A 24834-nucleotide genomic window follows, 5' to 3' on the forward strand; every position below is an offset into this window, starting at 1 on the left:
AAATACCTGGAGGTTAAACAACACACTCCTAAACAATCAGTGGGTTAAAGAAGAAATAGCAAGAGAAATTGCTAAATATATAGAGACGAATGAAAATGAGAACACAACATACCAAAACCTATGGGATGCAGCAAAAGCAGTGCTAAGGGGGAAATTTATAGCACTAAACGCATATATTAAAAAGGAAGAAAGAGCCAAAATCAAAGAACTAATGGATCAACTGAAGAAGCTAGAAAATGAACAGCAAACCAATCCTAAACCAAGTACAAGAAAAGAAATAACAAGGATTAAAGCAGAAATAAATGACATAGAGAACAAAAAAACAATAGAAAGGATAAATATCACCAAAAGTTGGTTCTTTGAGAAGATCAACAAGATTGACAAGCCCCTAGCTAGACTGACAAAATCAAAAAGAGGGAAGACCCATATAAACAAAATAATGAATGAAAAAGGTGACATAACTGCAGATCCTGAAGAAATTAAAAAAATTATAAGAGGATATTATGAACAACTGTATGGCAACAAACTGGATAATGTAGAAGAAATGGACAATTTCCTGGAAACATATGAACAACCTAGACTGACCAGAGAAGAAATAGAAGACCTCAACCAACCCATCACAAGCAAAGAGATCCAATCAGTCATCAAAAATCTTCCCACAAATAAATGCCCAGGGCCAGATGGCTTCACAGGGGAATTCTACCAAACTTTCCAGAAAGAACTGACACCAATCTTACTCAAACTCTTTCAAAACATTGAAAAAAATGGAACACTACCTAACTCATTTTATGAAGCTAACATCAATCTAATACCAAAATCAGGCAAAGATGCTACAAAAAAGGAAAACTACCGGCCAATCTCCCTAATGAATATAGATGCAAAAATCCTCAACAAAATACTTGCAAATCGAATCCAAAGACACATTAAAAAAATCATACACCATGACCAAGTGGGGTTCATTCCAGGCATGCAAGGATGGTTCAACATAAGAAAAACAATCAATGTATTACAACACATTAAAAACTCGAAAGGGAAAAATCAATTGATCATCTCAATAGATGCTGAAAAAGCATTTGACAAAATCCAACATCCCTTTTTGATAAAAACACTTCAAAAGGTAGGAATTGAAGGAAACTTCCTCAACATGATAAAGAGCATATATGAAAAACCCACAGCCAGCATAGTACTCAATGGTGAGAGACTGAAAGCCTTCCCTCTAAGATCAGGAACAAGACAAGGATGCCCGCTGTCACCACTGTTATTCAACATTGTGCTGGAAGTGCTAGCCAGGGCAATCCGGCAAGACAAAGAAATAAAAGGCATCCAAATTGGAAAAGAAGAAGTAAAACTGTCATTGTTTGCAGATGATATGATCTTATATCTAGAAAACCCTGAGAAATCAACGATACACCTACTAGAGCTAATAAACAAATTTAGCAAAGTAGCGGGATACAAGATTAATGCACATAAGTCAGTAATGTTTCTATATGCTAGAAATGAACAAACTGAAGAGACACTCAAGAAAAAGATACCATTTTCAATAGCAACTAAAAAAATCAAGTACCTAGGAATAAACTTAACCAAAGATGTAAAAGACCTATACAAAGAAAACTACATAACTCTACTAAAAGAAATAGAAGGGGACCTTAAAAGATGGAAAAATATTCCATGTTCATGGATAGGAAGGCTAAATGTCATTAAGATGTCAATTCTACCCAAACTCATCTACAGATTCAATGCAATCCCAATCAAAATTCCAACAACCTACTTTGCAGACTTGGAAAAGCTAGTTATCAAATTTATTTGGAAAGGGAAGATGCCTCGAATTGCTAAAGACACTTTAAAAAAGAAAAACGAAGTGGGAGGACTTACACTCCCTGACTTTGAAGCTTATTATAAAGCCACAGTTGCCAAAACAGCATGGTACTGGCACAAAGATAGACATATAGATCAATGGAATCGAATTGAGAATTCAGAGATAGACCCTCAGATCTATGGCCGACTGATCTTTGATAAGGCCCCCAAAGTCACCGAACTGAGCCATAATGGTCTTTTCAACAAATGGGGCTGGGAGAGTTGGATATCCATATCCAAAAGAATGAAAGAGGACCCCTACCTCACCCCCTACACAAAAATTAACTCAAAATGGACCAAAGATCTCAATATAAAAGAAAGTACCATAAAACTCCTAGAAGATAATGTAGGAAAACATCTTCAAGACCTTGTATTAGGAGGCCACTTCCTAGACTTTACACCCAAAGCACAAGCAACAAAAGAGAAAATAGATAAATGGGAACTCCTCAAGCTTAGAAGTTTCTGCACCTCAAAGGAATTTCTCAAAAAGGTAAAGAGGCAGCCAACTCAATGGGAAAAAATTTTTGGAAACCATGTATCTGACAAAAGACTGATATCTTGCATATACAAAGAAATCCTACAACTCAATGACAATAGTACAGACAGCCCAATTATAAAATGGGCAAAAGATATGAAAAGACAGTTCTCTGAAGAGGAAATACAAATGGCCAAGAAACACATGAAAAAATGTTCAGCTTCACTAGCTATTAGAGAGATGCAAATTAAGACCACAATGAGATACCATCTAACACCGGTTAGAATGGCTGCCATTAAACAAACAGGAAACTACAAATGCTGGAGGGGATGTGGAGAAATTGGAACTCTTATTCATTGTTGGTGGGACTGTATAATGGTTCAGCCACTCTGGAAGTCAGTCTGGCAGTTCCTTAGAAAACTAGAGATAGAGCTACCATTCGATCCAGCGATTGCACTTCTCGGGATATACCCGGAAGATCGGAAAGCAGTGACACGAACAGATATCTGCACGCCAATGTTCATAGCAGCATTATTCACAATTGCCAAGAGATGGAAACAACCCAAATGTCCATTAACAGATGAGTGGATAAATAAAATGTGGTATATACACACGATGGAATACTACGCGGCAGTAAGAAGGAACGATCTGGTGAAACATATGACAACATGGATGAACCTTGAAGACATAATGCTGAGCGAAATAAGCCAGGCACAAAAAGAGAAATATTATATGCTACCACTAATGTGAACTTTGAAAAATGTAAAACAAATGGTTTATAATGTAGAATGTAGGGGAACTAGCAGTAGAGAGCAATTAAGGAAGGGGGAACAATAATCCAAGAAGAACAGATAAGCTATTTAACGTTCTGGGGATGCCCAGAAATGACTATGGTCTGTTAATTTCTGATGGATGTAGTAGGAACAAGTTCACTGAAATGTTGCTATAGTATGTAACTTTCTTGGGGTAAAGTAGGAACATGTTGGAAGTTAAGCAGTTATCTTAGGTTAGTTGTCTTTTTCTTACTCCCTTGCTATGGTCTCTTTGAAATGTTCTTTTATTGTATGTTTGTTTTCTTTTTAACTTTTTTTTTCATACAGTTGATTTGAAAAAAGAAGGGAAAGTTAAAAAAAAAAAAAAAAGAAAGAAAAAAGACAAACAAGGAAAAAAAAAAAAAAAACAAAAAAACGATGTAGTGCCCCCTTGAGGAGCCTGTGGAGAATGCAGGGGTATTCGCCTACCCCACCTCCATGGTTGCTAACATGACCACAGACATAGGGGACTGGTGGTTTGATGGGTTGAGCCCTCTACCATAAGTTTTACCCTTGGGAAGACGGTTGCTGCAAAGGAGAGGCTAGGCCTCCCTGTATTTGTGCCTAAGAGTCTCCTCCTGAATGCCTCTTTGTTGCTCAGATGTGGCCCTCTCTCTCTGGCTAAGCCAACTTGAAAGATGAAATCACTGCCCTCCCCCCTACGTGGGATCAGACACCCAGGGAAGTGAATCTCCCTGGCAACGTGGAATATGACTCCCGGGGAGGAATGTAGACCCGGCATCGTGGGATGGAGAACATCTTCTTGACCAAAAGGGGGATGTGAAAGGAAATGAAATAAGCTTCAGTGGCAGAGAGATTCCAAAACGAGCCGAGAGATCACTCTGGTGGGCACTCTTACGCACACTTTAGACAACCTTTTTTAGGTTCTAAAGAATTGGGGTAGCTGGTGGTGGATACCTGAAACTATTAAACTACAACCCAGAACCCATGAATCTCGAAGACAGTTGTATAAAAATGTAGCTTATGAGGGGTGACAGTGGGATTGGGAATGCCATAAGGACCAAACTCCACTTTGTCTAGTTTATGGATCGATGTGTAGAAAAGTAGGGGAAGCAAACAAACAGACAAAGGTACCTAGTGTTCTTTTTTACTTCAATTGCTCTTTTTTCACTCTAATTATTATTCTTGTTATTTTTGTGTGTGTGCTAATGAAGGTGTCAGGGATTGATTTAGGTGATGAATGTACAACTATGTAATGGTACTGTAAACAATCGAAAGTACAATTTGTTTTGTATGACTGCGTGGTATGTGAATATATCTCAATAAAATGATGATTTAAAAAAAAAAAAAAAAAAAAAAAAATAAAGTGTGCATAAGAGTGCCCACCAGAGTGACCTCTCGGCTCCTTTTGGAATCTCTCTGCCACTGAAGCTTATTTCATTTCCTTTCACATCCCCCTTTTGGTCAAGAAGATGTTCTCCGTCCCACGATGCCAGGTCTACATTCCTCTCCGGGAGTCATATTCCACGTTGCCAGGGAGATTCACTCCCCTGGGTGTCTGATCCCACGTGGATACATATTTATTAATATTTATATATATTTATATCATATAAAAGAAATCATTTTGAAAGATGAGATTTTTAAAGATGACAGTAAAAATAAATACACATTTGTGTACATATATATGACTATTATGTTTTAGTTAACTCTGTGTAAGAATACACATACAGATACACACACCCATTGTCATATTTGCTCCCTTCACCCCAGAAAATATCCTGAACCCTCCTGGGATGCAAATTCTGGAGGCCAGTGGCCATAAAATAGGTTATACATCCCTCTGGGGTTGCTCTGACATGGATAATCTTAAAAGAATCAACTTTCAGTTCTACAACATCCATTTGTATTCTTCCCTAAAACTGGTCTGCTTGAGAAGCAGTGGAGGTCCCCATCCCACCTCCCCTTTCACAAGGGCCTCTCTCTCCGACTTCACAAGAGAAAGGCCAACCCTCCTCCTCTCACTAAGGTGTAGTGCTCCAAAGGGTGGCGGGGGACAGGATCCCAGGGCACAGGAGGGCAGAAACACGGATAATTCAACAATTCTTTTAATTAAGGCACCATCCATAAATAGCATCAGCCCATTCCACTCATTAAAGGGTGAGTTTCTAATAAAATATTAGTTTATAGTTAATTATTTATCAAAATATGTCATAAATTTGTTGTTTTGAACAACTGCATTAAAAAAGTATATAAAATCTCTAACCGCTAAAGAAGAGATTGTACGCTATTTGAATAGATGACAGTGGGTACCATATCCAGTGGTATTTGAACTCTATTGAATACATTAAAAGAATAACAGTCTTTGTTTATTTAATATTTTTCCTTAGCGACCTCCTGTGCAGATAATTGGTTTAATCATAATCCTTAGTTCATGATACACTCTCATCATTGGTCCATGCATGGCCCAGTTTCTTTATTCACTTTACTATTTAACTATTTTTAATAACAAATACCACAACACAACCACCCAAAACAGAAGCTGGAATCTTCACAATAATCTACATCTAACCTATGGTCCCCCAACCACCAACTCATCCCACTGCTCCTCCCCACCAAAGTAACCATCATACTAAATCTAGTATTTACATGCCCTTGTTTTCCTTTATATATATTTTGTTATACACATACATATATTTTTTAAAGAGCTTTTTTGTTGTGGTGGTGGTTTATAATTTTATAAGAAGTTTTATGTAATCTTGTGGGGATTCCATTATTTCTTAATATTACAGTGCTGATATTGTTTCATATTGCTGTAGCTCATTTGTTTTGACTACTATAGTTCATTGTATAACTGCACACATGCATCATTTATCACTCTCCTGTTGGTGGTCATCTGGATTATTTCCAGGTTTTGCTACTGTGATCAGTGCTGTTATGAACATGTTTGTTCGTGTCTTACACACATGTAAGCATTTCTCTTGGGTATATATCTAGGTTTGGAACAGGTGGTTATTATGGTATGTGAATGTTCACATTTAGGGAGTAATACACCAAGTTGTTTCCAAAATAGTTGCAGCAATTTACATTTACACCAGCAATGAATAAGAGATTGTGGTTATCCACACTCTCTCCAACACCTGCTATTGGCTTTTTAATTTGTGCCAATCAAATGGATGTAAAATGGCCCCTCATGATAGTCTGGGTTTGCATTTCCAGGACCACCGATGATATTCAACATTTTGACACACATGTATTGCTCCTATCTGTTTTTCCTTCTTTGAAAATGTCTGTTCATATCTCTTGCCCACTTTTCTGCTGGGGTGTTAGTGTTCTTCTCAATTGATTTGTAGGAGTTCTTTATATATTCTTGACTCTAATCCTCTGTCAGCTGTGTACTTTCCAAACATCTTATCCTGGCTTCTAATTTATCTTTTCAACTTTTAAACATGTCTTTTGAGAAACAAAAGTTATAAGTTTTAATATAGTCAAATATTATTAATCATTTAATTTATAATTGGTGCTTTTTGTGTCTGATTTAAGAAAATATTTCTTTGCCTAAATCTAAAAGATATTCACCTATATTTTTTAAGTGTTTTAAAGTTAAGTTTGATGTTTAAATCTTGAACTCATATGGAGCTGATCTTTTTATATGGTGTGAGGTAGAAATCCAATATTAACTATTTCTATATAAACAACCATTTATTCAAGCCTCATTATTATCAGTAATGTCTCCTCTGTCATACACAAAATCCATACAAGATGGGCCTTCTGAATTCAATATTAAATCTACTTGGTCAGTTTGTCTGTCCCTGGGCCAACACTACATTGTCTAATTATTATAACTTCATACTAAGTCTTAATGTCTGGTAGAGGAAAGCTTCCCTGTTTGATTATTTTTGGCCCTTTCTCTTTCTACCCCTTACATATAAATTTCAGAATTACCTAGTAAGTTCCATGAAAAACCCCACTGGGATTTTTATTTTATTTCATTGAATCCGTATTTCAACAGGGATAAATGATATTTTTAGGATGCAAGGTCTTTCTGTCCGAAAGTGTGGCATATGTCTCCATTTTTGAGGTTTTCTTAATCTCTTTTAAAAGCTTTACAATTTTCCCTTAGAAATCTTGAACATCTTTTGTCAAATTTATTTCTAGTTGTTTTATTTTCTCTGATACAATTGTAAATGAACTCTCTTCTTCATTTAGTTTTTTTCTGCTGGCTTTTATATGCTAGTTTTATATGTAGCTAACATTGTTAGACCTCTTCTTTGTAATTACTTATCAGTAAATTCTTTTGCTTTTTTCTATATAAATAATATCATCTGTAAATGGTAAATATTTTATTATCTCCTTTCCAATCTTTATACCTCCAACCTATTTTTCTTGTTTTATTTACTGGCTAGGACCACCAATACAATTTTCAATAAAAGTGGTTTTAGTAGGCATACTTTTCTCATTTTTTATTTTAAAGGGGTACTCTCAACTCTTCCCAATTTACAATGATGCTACTTCTAAGTCATTTACAGATACTCTTTTTCAGGCTGGAAATTCCCTTCTAGTCCTGATTTGGAAGGGCAATACAAGAATTTTATTTTTAAATGCTAATACTTAGAATATACCACAATATCAAACTTTGTAACTACAGAATTTAAACTTAAACTGAAAAAATTTACAAGTCACCTTAAAAAACACAAGAGAGGCCCCAGCCAGATCAAGATAGCAGAGTGAGAAGTTTCAGGGCTCCACCTCCCAGAGAAGCTTTGAATAACCAGCAAGAACTGGCAAAAACATCTTTCTCAAAGCTCCAGAAAACAGTTAAAGAATTATAATAACAGAACAAGCGCTGACTGAAGAAAAAGGCCACTTAAATGTGGCCCTGGTTGGCCCCTCCCCTATCCAGTCACCAGCTCAGCACAGAGCCAGCCACAGTCCTAATGCAGATACTTGGTCCCAGTTCCAAAGGGAGCAGGGTAACTCTCACGAACATGCTGGAAATATCTACGTCTGGCCCGTGCTGCCTGAGGCAAAGGATTGCTGACTGTAGGACATACAATGAAGTGCCCGGGACAAAGAGGAAACTGTTTCCTAGGGAAGAGGGGACATTTGTATCCATGTACACAGGGGTATTCCCAGGGCCAAACACACATACTAAGTCAAGACACATGTGCAGAAAAGACCAGAGAGGCCCCTATGCTCTGGCCTGGAGCTATTCCCTAAACTTGTTGTATAGATAAGCCCTGAAGGAACGGACTCCCACACATCAATCTGCAAAGACTGAGAGAGGTGTTTTCTTCTCTCCTTCCTTTTTAAGTTTTTTCTGTTAGCTCCTGATGTTCAAGGAAAGCTCTATCAAAACACAAGCTGGATACAAGCTTAAGAAACAGACCCCCTCAGAGTCTAAATTCCAGTGATATCACATTAAGGTATCAAAATGTCCAGGTTTCAACAAAAGATTACAAAACATACAAAGAAAGAGGAAGCAATGGCCCAAGCAGAGGAGAAGATTAAAGCATTGAAAATCATTGAAAAGGAGGACCAGACCTGGGACATATCAGACTGTTAAAATGGTTCTAAATATGTTAAAAGAGCTAAAGGAAAACATGGACAAAGAACTAAAGGAAATCCAGAAATGACACACGAAAACAGAGTATATCCACAGAGATGGAAATTATGAATAGGTAGCAAACAGAGTTGAAGACCACAGTAACAGAAATTTAAAATTCCCCAGAAGAGGTTCAACAGCAGATTGGAAATGGCACAAGAAAGAATCAGTAAACTTGAAGGTAAGACAATTAAAATCATCCAGTCTGAGGAGCAGAAAGAAAAAAGCATGAAGAAAAATGAAAAGCGCCTGAGGAACCTGTGGGATACCATCAAGCATATCAATATGTGCATTCTGGAAATCCCAGGAGAAGGAAAAAAAAAAGAGAAAAGGACAGAGAGAATATTCAAAAAAATAATAGCTGAAAACTTTCCAAATTTAATGAAAGACATGAATGATTATATATGCTTAATGAACACCAAATAGAATAAACCCAAATAGATCCACATCACACCATGTTAAATCAAACTGTTGAATGCTAAAGATAAAGAAAAAATTCTGAAAACTGCATGAGAAAAGCAAAATGTCACATACAAGAGAGACTCACTAAGATTAAGGGCCAACTTCTCTTTGAAAACCACGCAGGAAAGAAAGCAGTGGAAAGATAATAAGTACTGAAAGCAAAAGACTGTCAACCAAGAATTCTGAACTCAGCAAAAATGTCTGTCAAAAAGGAGGGAGAATTAATTTTTTCTTCTTCTTCCTCCTGGTGCCAATAATTGTATACAGGAACACTAGTGATTTTTGCATGTTGATCTTGTAGCCTGCCACTTTGCTGTATTCATTAATTAGCTCTGGTAGCTTTGCTGTCGATTTGTCTGGATGTTCTACATATAGGATCATGTCATCTACAAACAGTGAAAGTTTTACTTCTTCCTCTCCAATTTGGATGCCTTTTATTTCTTTTTCTTGCCTAAATGCTCTAGCTAGAACTTCCAGCACAATGTTGAATAACAACAGTGACAGTGGGATCTCTGTCTTGTTCCTGATCTTAGAGGGAAAGCTTTCAGTCTTTCCCCATTTAGCATGATATTACCTGTGGGTTTTTCATATGTTGCCTTTATCATATTGAGAAAGTTCCCTTCTATTACTATCCTTTGAAATGTTTTCATCAAGAAAGGATGTTGAATTTTGTCAAATGCCTTTTCTGCATCAATCAAGATAATTATATGGTTCTTAAGCTTTGATTAATTGATGTGGTGTATTACATTAATTGATTTTCTTGTGCTGAACCAGCCTTGCATACCTGGAATAAATCCCACTTGGTCATGGTATATAATTCTTTTAATGTGCTGCTGGATTCGATCTGTGAGTATTTTGTTGAAGATTTTTGCATCTATATATCTATATTCATTAAAGAGATTGGTCTATTATTTTCTTTTTTGTTTGTTTGTTTGTTTGTTTTTTGGTAGTATCTCTGTCTGACTTTGGTATTAGGGTGATGCTGGCATCATAGAATGAAATTAGGTAGCTTTCCTTCCTCTTCAATTTTTTTTTGAAAAGTTTCAGCAGGATTGGTACTAACTCTTTCTTGAATGCTTGGTAGAATTCACATGTGAAGGCATCTGGTCCTGGGCTTCTCTTTTTTTGGGAGCTTTCTGATGACTGACTCAATCTCTTTACTTGTGATCGGTTTCTTGACGTCTATTTCTTCTTGAGTCAATGTTGGTTGTTCATGCTTTTCTAGGAATTTTTCCATTTCATCTAATCTGTCTAATTTATTAGCATATAGTTGCTTGTAGTATCCTCTCATTATCTCCTTTATTTCTGTGGAGTCAGTCGTTATGTTCCCTTTCCCATTTCTGACTGTGTTTATTTGCATCTGCTCTTTCTCTCTTTTTTTCCAAGGGTCCATCAATATTACTGATTTTCTCAAAGAACCAACTTCTGGTTTTGTTCATTCTCTCTATTGTTTTCTTGTTCTCAATTTCATTTATATCTGCTCTAATCTTTGCTATTTCTTTCTTTCTGTTTGCTTTGGGTTCATTTGCTGTTCTTTCTCTAGTTCCTCCACATGAACTGCTAATTCTTCAATTTTTTTCTCTTTCTTCTCTTACAATATAGGCATTAAGGGCAATAAATTTCCCAGAATACATAAAGAGATCCTACAACTCAACAAGAGAAAGACAAACAACCCAATTTAAAAATGGGCAAAAGACATGGATAAACATTTTTCTGAAAAGGAAATACAAATGACTCAAAAACATATGAAAAGATGCTCAACTTCACTGGCTATTAGGGAAATGCAAATCAAAACCACAATAAGATATATCTCACACCTACTAGAATGGCCATTATCAATAAAACAGAAAATTACAAGTGTAGAGAGGATGTGGAGAAAGAGGCACATTTATTCACCATTGGTGGGAATGTAGAATGGTGCAGCCAGTCTAGAAGGCAGTGTGGAGGTTCCTCAGGAAGCTAAGTATAGATTTGTCATATGACCCAGCTATTCTATTGCTAGGTACATAATGAAAGGAACTGAAAGTTAAGACACAAACGTACATTTGTAAACTGATGTTTATTGTTGCATTATTCACAATTGCCAAGAGATGGAAGCAGCCCAAATGTCCATCAACGGATAGTGGATAAACAAACTGTGGTATATACACACGATGGAATATTATGCAACTGTAAGACAGAACAAAGTCACGGAACATACAATAACGTGGATGAACCTTGAGGACGTTACATTGAGAAAAGTTAGCCAGAAACAAAAGGACAAATTCTGTCTGGTCTCACTAATATGAACGAACATTAATGAGCAAACTTAGAGAGTCAAAAGCTGAGAACACAGGTTATCACGACATAGAAAGAGGGTAGAGATAGGACATTTGATGTTGAAGGAGTATACAATGTTCAACAGGGCTGATTGTATAGATCCAGAAATGGATAGCATAATACTCTGTGATGGTAGCACAATATTGTAAGAATACTGAACAAAGATGCCAGTGAGTAAAGCTGAAAAAGGAGTGCTAGGGGAAAGTATGACACCAGAAGGAAAGCCAGACAATAAAGATGGGGATTGTATAACTTAGTGAAACCTCGAGTGGTCAATGATGTTGACTAAATGTACAAATACAAAAATGTTGTTACATATGGGATAACAAATGAATGTCAACCTTGCAAGGTGTTGAAAAAGGGATGATATTGGGGAAAAATACAATCAAAGAAAACTGGAGTCTACAGTTAATAGTAACATTGTAATGTGCTTCCATTAAATGTAACAAAGGCAATATACCAAAGTTAAGTGTGTACGAGAGGGGGATATGATGGGGGGGTAATGGGATTCTTCATAATGGTGTTTTTGTCTGACCTTATTATTATATTCTATTATATGGTATTTTAATTTTTTAAACATTTTTTATTATTCTTTTTTAAGATTTTTTTAAGTAATGAATATTTTCAAATGCTGATTGTAGTGATAAGTGCACAACTATATGATGATACTGTGAACAATTGATTGTACACTGTGGATGACTGTATGGTATGTGAATATATCTCTGTAAGATTGCAGGGAAAAATATAAACAGAGAGATACAAGTGCTGGAGAGAACGTGGACAGAGGGATTTATTGTAGATGGAGAAGTAGAATGGTGTAGCCTATCTAGAGGACAGTGTGGTAGTTCCACAAGAAGCTAAGTATTGGGTGTAATAAGGTCCTGCAACCTCATTACGGGGTATACACTTGGAAGATTTGAGAGCAGGAACATGAATGGACATAGACACAATGGTGTTTATGATGGCAGTATCCACAATTTGCAATCAATGGAGGTGGCCTAAGGGTTTATTGACGGATGAACAGAATGGTGAACTGAGGTGTATGCATACAATGGAATACTGAGCAGCTGTGAGAAGGAATGATGCTGAGACACACAACTAGGTGAATGGATCTTGAGGACAGCATTTTGAGTGAAGTACACCAGAAACGAAAAGACAAACATTATAATGTCTCACTAATATGGACTAACTATAATGTGCAAATTCTGTGAATTGAATCTTAGAGCACAGCTTATCAGGGGAACGCTTATTGTAATGGTCCCTAGACTGTAAGCTCTTAGAGCAGTCACATCTATTCCTCAATTATAACCATTATCTCTAAATTCGAAGATGCTGAGCTCTTTGTGTATAACCTGGTCCGTCTCTGGAACTTTGGGTATCTGTGTGATACCTGAGACTCAGTACTAGAGCTTGGCAGCTATGAATGTCAGTATTACCTCACACAACAACTAGTAAAAAAGCTGAAAAAGAGTTCAGATGTCAATTAGAGATATGAATGAAGCAGATCTGATTAGGACTAAGGCAAATCAGACAAAAGGGTAAAGGACGATATTCACTGTGTTTTAAAACTTCAACTTCTGTGTGAGACCAAGGGAAGAAATGTTCATTTGGTGCAGGATCTATATTTTCTGCAGCACACTAAATAATATAACTTGTTTGGTCAGCTTATTCAAACACCATAATTACATGGAACTTTGAATAGGAAATGAGAGGTCTGGTAGGTCTGTACAAGTTAGTGTGAAATTCCAATACATCCCAAAGTAATTTGGGCAAAGAATAAAAATATATTTGCAGGGCCCCCCTGAGGAACTGGGGGAAAATGCAGAAATGCTGGACTTTCCCACCTGGGTTATTACTGATATTCTCACAAACATTGAGGACTGACAATGTAGTAGGATGAACCCTCAATCTTGGGGCCTGCCCTTATGAAGCTTGTTACTGCAAAGGAGAGGCTAAGCCTGCTTATAACTGTGCCTTAGAGTCACCCCCAGAGAACCTCTTTGTTGCTCAGATGCGGCCCTCTCTCTCTAAGCCCACTCAGTAGGTGAACTCACTACACTTCCCCCTATGTAGGACACGACTACCAGAGGTATAAATGTCCCTGGCAATGTGGGACATGACTCCCAGGGATGAGTCTGGACCCAGCATTGTGGGATTGAGAAAGCCTTCTTGATCAAAAGAGGGAAGAGAAATGAAACAAAATAAAAGCTTCAGTGGCTGAGAGATTTCAAATGGAGTTGAGAAGTCACTCGGGGGGGGCATTTTTATGCGCTATATAGATATCCCTTTTCAGCTTTTAGTGTATTGGAATAGCTGGAAGTAAATACCTGAAACTGTCTAACTGCAAGCCAGTAGCCTTGATTTTTGAAGATGACTGCATAACTATGTAGCTTACACAGTGTGACTGTGTGGTTGTGAAAACCTTTGGCTCACACTCCTTTTATGCAGTGTATGGACAGATAGGTAGAAAAATGGGAACAAAATTAAATAATGGGGGGAAGTGGGGATGGGATGTTTTGAGTGTTCTTCTTTACTTGTATTTTTTTTTTTTTTGGAGTAATGAAAAATTGATTTTGGTGATGAATGCACAACTATATGATGGTATTGTGAACTGATTGTACACTGTGGATGACTGTAGGGTGTGTGAATATATTTCAATAAAACTGAATTGAGGGGAAAAAAAGAAAAAGGAGGGAGAGATAAGACATCCCAGATAAACAAAAGCTGAGGGATGCTGTCACCACTAGACAGATCTGTTAAAGAGAGTTCTGCAGCTTGAAAGGAAAGGAAACTAGACAACTGACTAAGGCCTCATGAAGAAATAAAGATCCCTACTAAAGATAATTTATCCCTACCAAAGATAAACATCAATACTACAGTATTTTGACTTGGAACATTGTTTTTTACTTCATACAGGATCTAAAAGGCAAATTCATAATGTGTAGTGATAAAGCAATGGTTTGGAGCACATAATGTATAAATACGTAATTTTTGACAGGAACTACACACAGGTGGAGTGATGGAGAGGTATAGGTACATAGTTTATGTATGCTATGAAAGTTGTTAGTATCAAAGCACATGAGATTGTTACAGAGTTAGGATGTCAAATTAAAGCCCTATGGTAACCACAAAGAAAATATCAGGGCAACTTCATGGGAAAATGGCAGAGTAGGGAGTTCCAGGATTCAGTCCTTCCACCAAAGTGATTAAACAGGCAGGAACTGTCTGAAAAAAACTATTTTCAAACTCCACCACCAGAAGAACACTGCACAGCATCCAAGGAAGAGCAAGAGGAAGAGGCTGATAAATTACAGTAGAGGACTGAAAATTGCTCTCTCCGAGCTACCTACTGGCACCCACCCCCCACTCACAGGGCAGGTCTCCATGGATCCAGTCCCTGGCTAGCTGCTGTGAACAGAAAGGAACATAAAAATTCCCTTCCCCAAGAACAGGAGTGAGCACTGTCGATCATGGATCTTGACTTTTGATTAGCAAATTTGGACTGCTGGGTCCGGCTCTGAGGGCAGCTATTGTTTTACCCCCGCCCTGGACAAAGACCACAGCAGCCAGTTTCAATCCTCCCAAGACAAGAGAAGAGGTGGTGGCGATTTAAAGAAGCAGTGCTTCCTCAGGGCTGTGGGGGAAATGTAGCTGAAGGGCTGCCTTTACTGGGCGGGCCAGGAAAGCTCAGCACTGGGGAGCCATTGGAGAAGTTTTTGGTGCCCTTACTGACCCCCTCCACAGGGCACTTTGAAGCTGGTATGCACCCCCCTCCTGGGTCCTAGCCCTGTTTTGGCTGGAAAAGGCCAAATCAGGAAAATTCTTCCAATGTGAGACAACAAAAGGAATGTAAAACACTATAGAGGCAGAGGGTCTGGGACAAAAGCCTGCCAGCTTCAGACACCCGAGAGAGGGAGGTTTGTCCCCTGTGAAACAAAGGGTACGACCAAACTCCTGTAAAAAAGAAAACCCCAAAACAACTAACAAGCAAATGACCAGAACGAGGAAGAGGCACATTAAGACAGGAAAAGCCCTACACAGGGTATTCGCCTTGGGCAGACCTTCCCGATAAGAGGGCTGAAGCTCAAGAAAATCTCTGTCTTATCACCAGATAGTTACAAAACCAAGAAACAGAAATTCCAGGGAGAAAATCCAGAGTTAAAATTTTGTAAATATTAAAAAATATGGTGTGTAACAAGAATACATGACAAACAAAGAAACAGGCAATGATGGCTCATCCAAAGGAAGAGGATAAAGATACAGAAAACACCAGTGAAGACAATGAAAATGTACACATGCCCAACAAAGCCTTTAAAAAAATAAGCTTAAAAATTCTTAACGAGATGAAGAAACGTACAGAGAAAGAACTACAACATAGCAGGGAAACAATGAATTAACAGTATGAGAGTCTAAGTAAAGAGATAGAAATTTTAAAAAGGAACCAAACAGAACCACTGGAGTTAAAGACCACAATAACTGAGATGAAAAATGTCCAGGAGGGTTTCAAGAGCAGATTGAGCTGAGAGAAGAAAGAATCAGTGAACTTTCAAGACAAGACACTTGAAATGAATCAGGCTGAGGAGCAGAAAGAAAAATGAAATAGTTAAACTCAAAATAGCCTAAAACAGCTATGGCACACAATCAAGAGTACCAATATACGCATTATGGGACCCACAGAAGGAGAAGACAGAAAGGGAAAGAAGGAATAGTCAAAGAAATAATGACACAGAACTTCCCAAACTTAGCAAAAAATGTGAGTAGGAGCAACCAAGAAGCTCAGAGAACACCAAACAAGAGAAACATGAAAAAAAAAAAAAAAACATACCCATCATATACTGATCACACTATCAAATGCAAAGGACTAGGAGACAGTTCTGAAAGTTGAAAGAGAAAGGTAACTTGTTATTTACAAGGGAGTCACAATTAGACTGAGTGCCAATTTCTCATCAGAAACCAGTGAGTTAAAATACTTAAAGTGATGAGGGAAAACAACAGCCAGCCAAGAATTTCATATTTAGCAAGACTTTCAAAAATGAGGGAGAGATTAAGAAATTCCCAGATATACAAAAGCTGAGGGAGTTCATCACCACTAGACCTACCCCACAAGCAATGCTAAAGGGAGTTCTTCAGACTGAAATAAAGGACACTAGACAGTGGTTCAAAGCAGCATAAAGAATTAAAGACCTGCAGTAAAAGTAACCATTTGGGTAAATACAAATGCCAGTATTATTGTATAATAAAGGCTAAACATTAGCAAAATGGGAGGAGAAAGACCTGTATCATCACTAGCGATTTTAAATGAAAATGGATTAAATTCTCCAATCAATAGGCAGAGATTGGCAGAATGGATAAAAGAGCATGACCCAACTAAATGCTGTCAAAGATACAAGTCAAAGACACAAATAGGTTGACAGTGAAAGAATGAAAAAATATATACCATGCAAATAGTAGCCAAAAGAGAGCTGGGGTGGTTATACTAATATAACATAAAATACACTTCAAGTCAAAAACAGTTACGATGGACAAAGATGGACATTGCATACCATTAAAGGGGACAATTCAACTGGAAGATGTAATCATTACAAATATATAAGCACCCAACAGCAGAGCCCTCAAAACACAGGAAACAAATACTAACACACTTAAAAGGGAGAAACTGATAGTTCCTCATTAATAGTAGGAGACTTTAACACACTACTCTCAATAATGGATAGAACATCTAGACAGAAGATCAATAAAAAAAGAACAGGATTTGAATGACACACTAAACCAACTAAACCTAAGAGACATCCATAAAGAACTGCACCCCATGAAAACAGAATACATATTCTTCTCGAGTGCACATGGATCATTCTCCAGGATAGACCATATGTTGGATCACAAAACAAGTCTCAATAATTCAAAAATACTGAAATCATGCAATGTATATTCCATAATGGAATGAAACTAGAAATCAGTAACAATGGGAGAAAGGGAAAATTCACAAATATGTGGAAATTAAACAGCATACTCTGAAACAACCAATGGGTTAAAGAGGAAATAAGAAATGAAATTAAGACATTGGGGCCGGGGGTCAGGACAATGGGAAGTTAATGCAAAATTAGTGTAGGGTTTCTGTTTGGGGTGAAAGTTGTAGTAATGGATGGCGGTGAGGGTATTTCAACATGTGATTAATCCCATTGAATGGTTTGCTTGGGAGGGTTGGAATGGGGAGATTTTTGTTGCATATATACTTCCTCAGTTAAGAAAAAGAAAGAGAAACTAAAGAGACAATGAAAATTAAATGCAATATACGAGATTGGATGGGATCTAAGAATGGAGGAGAAAAGCTTCAAAAAGAACATTATTGGGACATAAGAAAAAACTGGAATATAGAATGCAAGTTTTAAATCAATAATTTCTTAAACTTGATAACTGCACTAAAGGTGATTATAGAAGTGACTTTCCTAGTTTATAAGAAATGTACGTGGAAGTATTACGTGTTTAAGGACCATGATGTGTGCAACCTGCTTTCAAATGTTCATAAAATAGAAAAACATGACAAAGGTGGCAACAATACGTTAAAAATCGTTGGCTCTGGGTATTTGGGGGTGTGTGAGTAAATAAAAGAAAAGAGAAAAACAAATTAAAACATTCCGACTTCAAAAAAATCATGAGGGATCAGGTTACCTCATTTTTCAAACTTCTGTGAGAAGAAGCAATGAGGTGGTGCAGCTGGCTTATACCAGGTCACAAGGGACGATTTTAAATTTTCAGGTATCTTACAAGTTGGCTGTTAAACCACTGTTAGATTGGAATTGGACATGATGGGCATTATTTCCATCGTGGAAGTCAGCAAACACTACAAATCAGGGTTTTTCCACTCCAAAAGGAAGACCTATTAAACATTTACTAGCATAACAATGGGCAAATGAGCAAATAAAGTTTTAAGCCCACATGAATAATGTTTACACTCATTCAACGACCGAGCGTTCACTGAGTACTTACAATGTGCAAGGTAGGCACTAAAAATTAAGAGCCCCATGGAGCTCATGGCCAAGAAGAGTGTGACAGGTGGCACACTAGTAGTAAATCCAGCATTTGGTTGGCAGGGCAGGTTTCAATAAAGAATTAGGAAAATTGCAAAAGAAAGTAACCTAAGAGACACATATGGAAAAAATTTTCAAAACACAAGTCGATCCTCACTTCAGTCTAAAATTGAGTTTGCTCATACATTAGGTCCAAACTCCTTAACACAGAATTCAGACCTCATTTATATTAACCCCCAATCACTCTTACTCACACCTTTCCTGAAGCTCCTTGCCAGTAGTACCATCAGGACTTCTGTCAAGTGCAGCATGATGCACTTTATCCTCCATTACCTGAATACAACCGAAGCCTCTGAACATGCCAGGCCCTCTGTCTACGTGAACTTCCTCATCCTCTCCACTCAGATTTTCAAGATCTAGTTTGTGTCACCTCCTTAAAAAAAGCCTTTCTCTTCAAGTGTTTCTCTTTCACCTCACTTGTTCATCACTTTATACATACCTGAGTCTATCAGAACACTCATTCCAATGAATTTTAACTGTTTACAAATCATTTTCCATGCACTAAACCTAAGAGTTGACAATCTTTTGCTATAGTCAATGGTACATATTTTCTACTTTGCAGTTCATAGTCTGTGTTGTTAACTACTCAACTCTGCCACTGTGCCAACCACAGATGACACATACAAATGGGGGTGGCTGGCTGAAGATGGCCTGCAGGCCACAGTTTGCTGACAACTGCACTAGACCAGTCTCAACACATTTTTGGTGGTCACAAGTGGAAGGAACATGCTACTGGCACACAAGTGGAAGGAAGGGGCCAGGGATGCTGCTAAACGTCTTAAAATACATAGACCAGCCCCAAACAATAAAGAATTATCTGGCCTAAAATATTAATAGTGCTGTGGTTGGGAAACCCTGCCTTAGACCATGTCCCTCATGGAACGTGACCTTGGTCTGAGAAATAAAAACCTACCTAGTACTACAGTTCGTGGTTCATCAGTTATTTAATAAATAACTGGGTTTATCAATAATTGACAAACAAGAAAACTTACAAAAACATGCTAATAGGGCAAATTAAAATCATAACCTCCACTTTGGCAAGAAGAATAAAAACCTTAACCTTTTGCATATTGTTTTACCAGTAATACCACAGAAGAAATTGTATATTAGGGGAAATACAGATATGCACAAAAATTAGTTACAAGGACATTAGCCAATTTCCTTCATATAATGAAGAAAATGGTGAGAAATGGGAATCTAAATGTTCAAAACTAGATGTTTAAATACGTTTCGGGGAGTTCATATAATAGAATACCAAAATGTCATTAAAAATTATATTCTAGGCTGGTTCTCAAGCTTCAATACTCTAGGGAGTTTTTAAAACTACTGATGCCTGGGTGCCAGCCACAGGGATTTTGATTTAACTGTCCTAGGGTGCAGCCTGGCATTACAAATTTTAAAAGCTCCCCCAGATGATTCCAATGTCCAGCCAAGGTTAAGAATCACTATTCTAGCAGAATGATATAGGAAATGGTAACTACATATGGGTAAGTAAACAAGAAAAATATAGAATATTGTGATTTCGTTATTACCACGTATATATAAATATGTGTGTGTGTACACACACACACACACACACACACACACACACAGGAAATATATCCAAATGTTACCAGTGATTTTTTTCTCACAATGCTGGCAATACTGATGATTTTGTCTCCTATTTTTGCCTGTATTTTCACAGTGAACATATTTTACTATTATTTACATACACAGAAAAAGGGTAATACTTTTCATATTAAAAAAAAATTAACATCCTACCCCTCAAACTTTATCTGAAATAATATATAAATAAATCTGGGAAACTGCAAAATTTAACTGGAGAAAACGCTTAAAATAAGAATATTTATTTCCTATATATGTCAGAGACCCTATGGCTTGGTGGAAAAGAAATGTTATAGTTGCTCTTGCAATAGGCTGCTTGCAAACATGTGTGAGCTAGTTCTTTTTTTAACAGAACAATTCTTACCTCATTCTTGTTTCCTACATTTGTATTTTTGTTATACATAGCCACCACCAAAAGCACTGACTTCGGCTAACCCCCAAAACCAACAACTTACTTTTCCTCCCTATCACTTCCAAATCCAGCATTCCCAGTGTGGGACACCCAGTAACGATCAGTGTGAGAGAACAAGAATGAGGCAACCACAAGGAGAGAGAAATGCAAGAGGCTGGAAATATAATTACTGTCCACCTATTTGGATATTCCAGCTTATTCTAGCTTTTATCAAATGAAAATACAAGACAGAAATCAACCTCTTTTAGATGAAAAGGGATCAATAACTGAAATTATACATCAAATGACGTAAAGAAAAAATAGCTAGGCAGAGGAAAGAAATCTGCTCCCGCAACTCTCCTTAAACACACACACACACACACACACACACACACACACACACCACAGAGAGAAAACATCAGAGAAAAGGAAAGAACAAGATTGAATTTGATCTCATTTATATTCTTTTTAATAATGTTACCATTTTATAAAACCATGAACAAGTTCTCAGGAATATCTTGTTTGGCCCTACATGTAAAGAAGTACAGAATTAGTATAATTCTAAAGCAACATTATATTACTATTCATAATGAATAATTTTATAAATAATTCAAACCAACTCCCTAGAATCTTAAAGAATCACAAACTAATGGAATAAGTCTCTCCTCTCTTTTCTTTTGCCAATATACATCTTTAATGTTTTTTTCTTATTACAAAATGATATACGCTCACTGTAGGAAAAATAAGAATCCAAGAGAAAGCCACAGGAAAAAATAAAAATCTCTTAAGCCCACCATACAGAGATAAATACTAATAATAATCTTTTAGATTTATTCATGTACTTTGTTGTTGTTGTTACAAAAAATGAGGTAATACTATGCATAATCTTTTGGAACTGATGTGTTTTTACATATTAAAATATTTCAACATCTTTTTTTATGCAGTAAACACAAAGTTATCTGCACTGTGCCATGTGTCCACAAATTTTTTGATCATGCGAATAACAACTCAGCTATCTTTTAATTCTCGGCAATGATTCAGATTTTTTCCCCCACTTTTCAGAAAACTTTTTTGGCCTTCCAGGAAATATGTTTTAAAATCAAATTACTGTCATTTTATTCAGAACATGTAGATAAATGAGAAGCAAAAACTGTGAAAGTTCATACTTCTTATGACAGGAATAATCTGTAAACATTCAAGATGCCAACTGGTCTGCGAATAGAAAAAGACTACTGAATATTAAATTATAAACCATTTCAGACCAGTTCCTGGTCTGAATTCATTGAGTTATTTATTAACTCAGTAAATCAGTTAATCTGTACTTTATTTCCCATCATTCTACTTCAATTTTAAAGGTGGGATATATTCACTATTTCCTAAATTTGGGGGAATCAACTTCTATCAACTCACAATATAAAATATGACAAGTTGATTATAAAAAAATAAAGTTTGTTGACTTTCTTTCCTACATCTTTTTCTATGCCTAAAATCTGCAATATTTTCTGTCCAATAGCATTCAGGTGTTTTTCCTGTCAACGTTAATAATTCATACCAGGTGTTAAAAATTAACACTGCCAAAAGCTAATGAATCACCTTCCTAGATCTGCAAATAGCGAAAAAGAAGAACAAAAAGAACACGAAGGTAAAACATACTAAAGTTGTCTGATGTAGAAAGAACCACAGAATATGCGTCTGTGTATGATAACATCATCCTTCTTACACATAATCTCCCAACAGATTAGACGGTAGTCCTCATTCAGGAAGGAAGACCACCAGCAGGGTACCTGACAGTCTGGTAAGCAGGCAAAACAGATCTTCAGAACTTCTCATCCTCCACTCTTCCTCCCTTCTGAAATCTTTCCCACCTTCTGCCCTTTCTATTCTGTGTAAATGCACTGTCTCTTCTTTGACCATCCCAGAATGACCCAAGTCTCAAAAGAAACATAAAATTCCAATAAATATATAAAAACACAGTGCTTCATAATAAATTTTTTGGCGGTGCAAAACAGCTTGCAAAGTTAAAATGTGTGGTTCTCAATAATCATTTTGGAAGAAAAGATCATTTTAGATTATGATGCGAGAGAAATGTAAATAGTGAACACATAGGAAAAAAATCCTCTCTAAAAAATCAAATAAATACAACTGAAAGCAACTTTATGAAGTCATTTTGAGCCTACTAATTCATGGTGAAAATGATATCCATATATACTAAATACCAGAGTAACTGTAAATTGGTGCAGTCTTTTTGAGAAAGATAGGCAGACATAGCCCAAAATTTCAATACTATAAATCTAGTTTAAGAAATCAATACCAATTTTAAAAAGTCATATTCCTCAATGATACTCATTCTGTGAACATTTTTTAAAAGTTGATCCATATTTAATGACCAAAAGAAAAAAGGAAATCCCTTACTAAGTCATGATGCATCATTATCCTGAAGGAATATTGATAATTAAGAATTCTAATAAGGAAAACAATTACAGAAATATGATAAATATTTAAAACACAATTCTGTTAAAAATCCAAATATAAAATCATATAGATATTATGAAAGTGATTATATACAAATACATACTATCTGGACAAAACCAGGTCATATGCAAAAAAGCAAACAGCAGCTTTAATGTAGTGGGGTTATAAATGTCCCCCCCCCCAATTTTACAGTATTTATTTTAATGTTACAGTTATACTTATAAAAACAACAACAAAAGAGAGTTGGGAAAGATGAAGAAAACAGATTAGTTCAGATAAGATTAGAGAAAATATAGTATAAAATGGAGGCGAAAGTGGGTGTGTAAACTAAATTTATAATCTCCCCGAAACCAACTACTTCTACCAATGCTGGATGTTCCTTCGTTTTTCCATCATAATCTCCATCTTTCCATTCCAGGTCTTCCTACATGTTGTTGTACCCTCTGATTAGAACACTCCCTTTTCTTCATTTAACCAATTTCTTCCCATCCTCCAAGTCTCGGCTGGAATAGTATTTCCTCAAGGTGATCTCCCTGACCTCCCTGAGGACAGGTTCCCCTGCTCCTGCAAAATCCCATATTTCCCTTTCATGCTAATAATACCGTATCACTTGTTTACTTTCTATCTTCCTCACTAGCTCTTTGCTCTATGAGGCCAAAGACCAGGTCTGTTTTGTTCACTGCTGCATCCACAAGGACCTACTCCCCAGCAGTACACAACAAGGCATTCATCAATTATCTGTTTACGCTAAAAAAAAAAATTATTATTATTTATTCAAAATCACATATTTGTTTCCCTAACACTTTTCTTTCAAAACCAAAGATTCAAGATACCATGATGGCACTTCCACTTTTGCCTCCATTTTATACTTTATTTCCTCTAATTACAAAATTATAAGAAATCAATTTATAGTATCATATCTCAAAGTTTCTAAAAAAGTAGGTTTTAAATTTCCTGTCCTTTGCAATATTCTAAGTTAATATTCTAGCTTTCACTATGTCTTGCAATTATTAAACTTTTAATAGTCATAACTGTAGATGGTGAGAATCCTGACATTTTACATTAAAATCTTAGATGACCCATAACTCTCCAAAACCTAATAAGAATCCATCTTGATATGTTCATTTATTCTATTTTTGGCTAAAGAAAATTTATCAGATAAAGTGGCACCAGGTTATGAGACAGGACTAATTTTTAGTGAAGCACTCTCAAATTATATGTGAACAGCTGATGCTGGTTTATGGTTATAGAACAATTAAATTTAACACTGCTATTTCCTATACTTTCAAAGTAGTCATTCGTTCAAAAGCATCTTGAGTTTTTGTCAACATAATTCAAAAGAGGGATTTTGGAAAAAGGAATTTCTCTTGATAAAAGCCAGATGTCTCCTTTCAAGGTCATCTCACAGTCTAGAAAATCTTTCATTGCCATTTTTCTCAAGACTGCAATAAAAGCAAAAGAGAAACTAGTAAGACAGAGCAATAACTCTTGTTCTTATGCAAGAGATTTAAATCCTATTTGAGTTTGTTTGAAGCTGTTATGTACCCCAGAAAAGGCCATGTTCTTTTAATCCATTCCTGTGGGTGCAGACCTCTTATGGGTGGGACCTTTGATTAGGTTGTTTCCATTGAGATATGATCCACTCCATTCAAGGTCAAGGTGGGTCTTAATACTTTACTGGAGTACTTTCCGAGGATAAAAAAATAAAAACACAGAAAATGCCAAGAGAGCTCACAGAGAGAAACACCCAGAGATATGCTAAGAGAGAACCCACAATACCTCTGAGAGGAGGC

At 36.6% G+C, this 24834-nt stretch overlaps 1 protein-coding gene across 4 annotated transcripts in view; it reads right to left on the minus strand.

Annotated features, from left to right (window-relative positions):
• USP6NL (USP6 N-terminal like) overlaps positions 1-24834 on the minus strand; it is a 238309-nt gene that overhangs the window by 136678 nt on the left and 76797 nt on the right. The window lies entirely within an intron of this gene.

Source organism: Choloepus didactylus, chromosome 8 (assembly GCF_015220235.1).
Source record: "Choloepus didactylus isolate mChoDid1 chromosome 8, mChoDid1.pri, whole genome shotgun sequence".
NCBI classification, from domain to species: domain Eukaryota; kingdom Metazoa; phylum Chordata; class Mammalia; order Pilosa; family Megalonychidae; genus Choloepus; species Choloepus didactylus.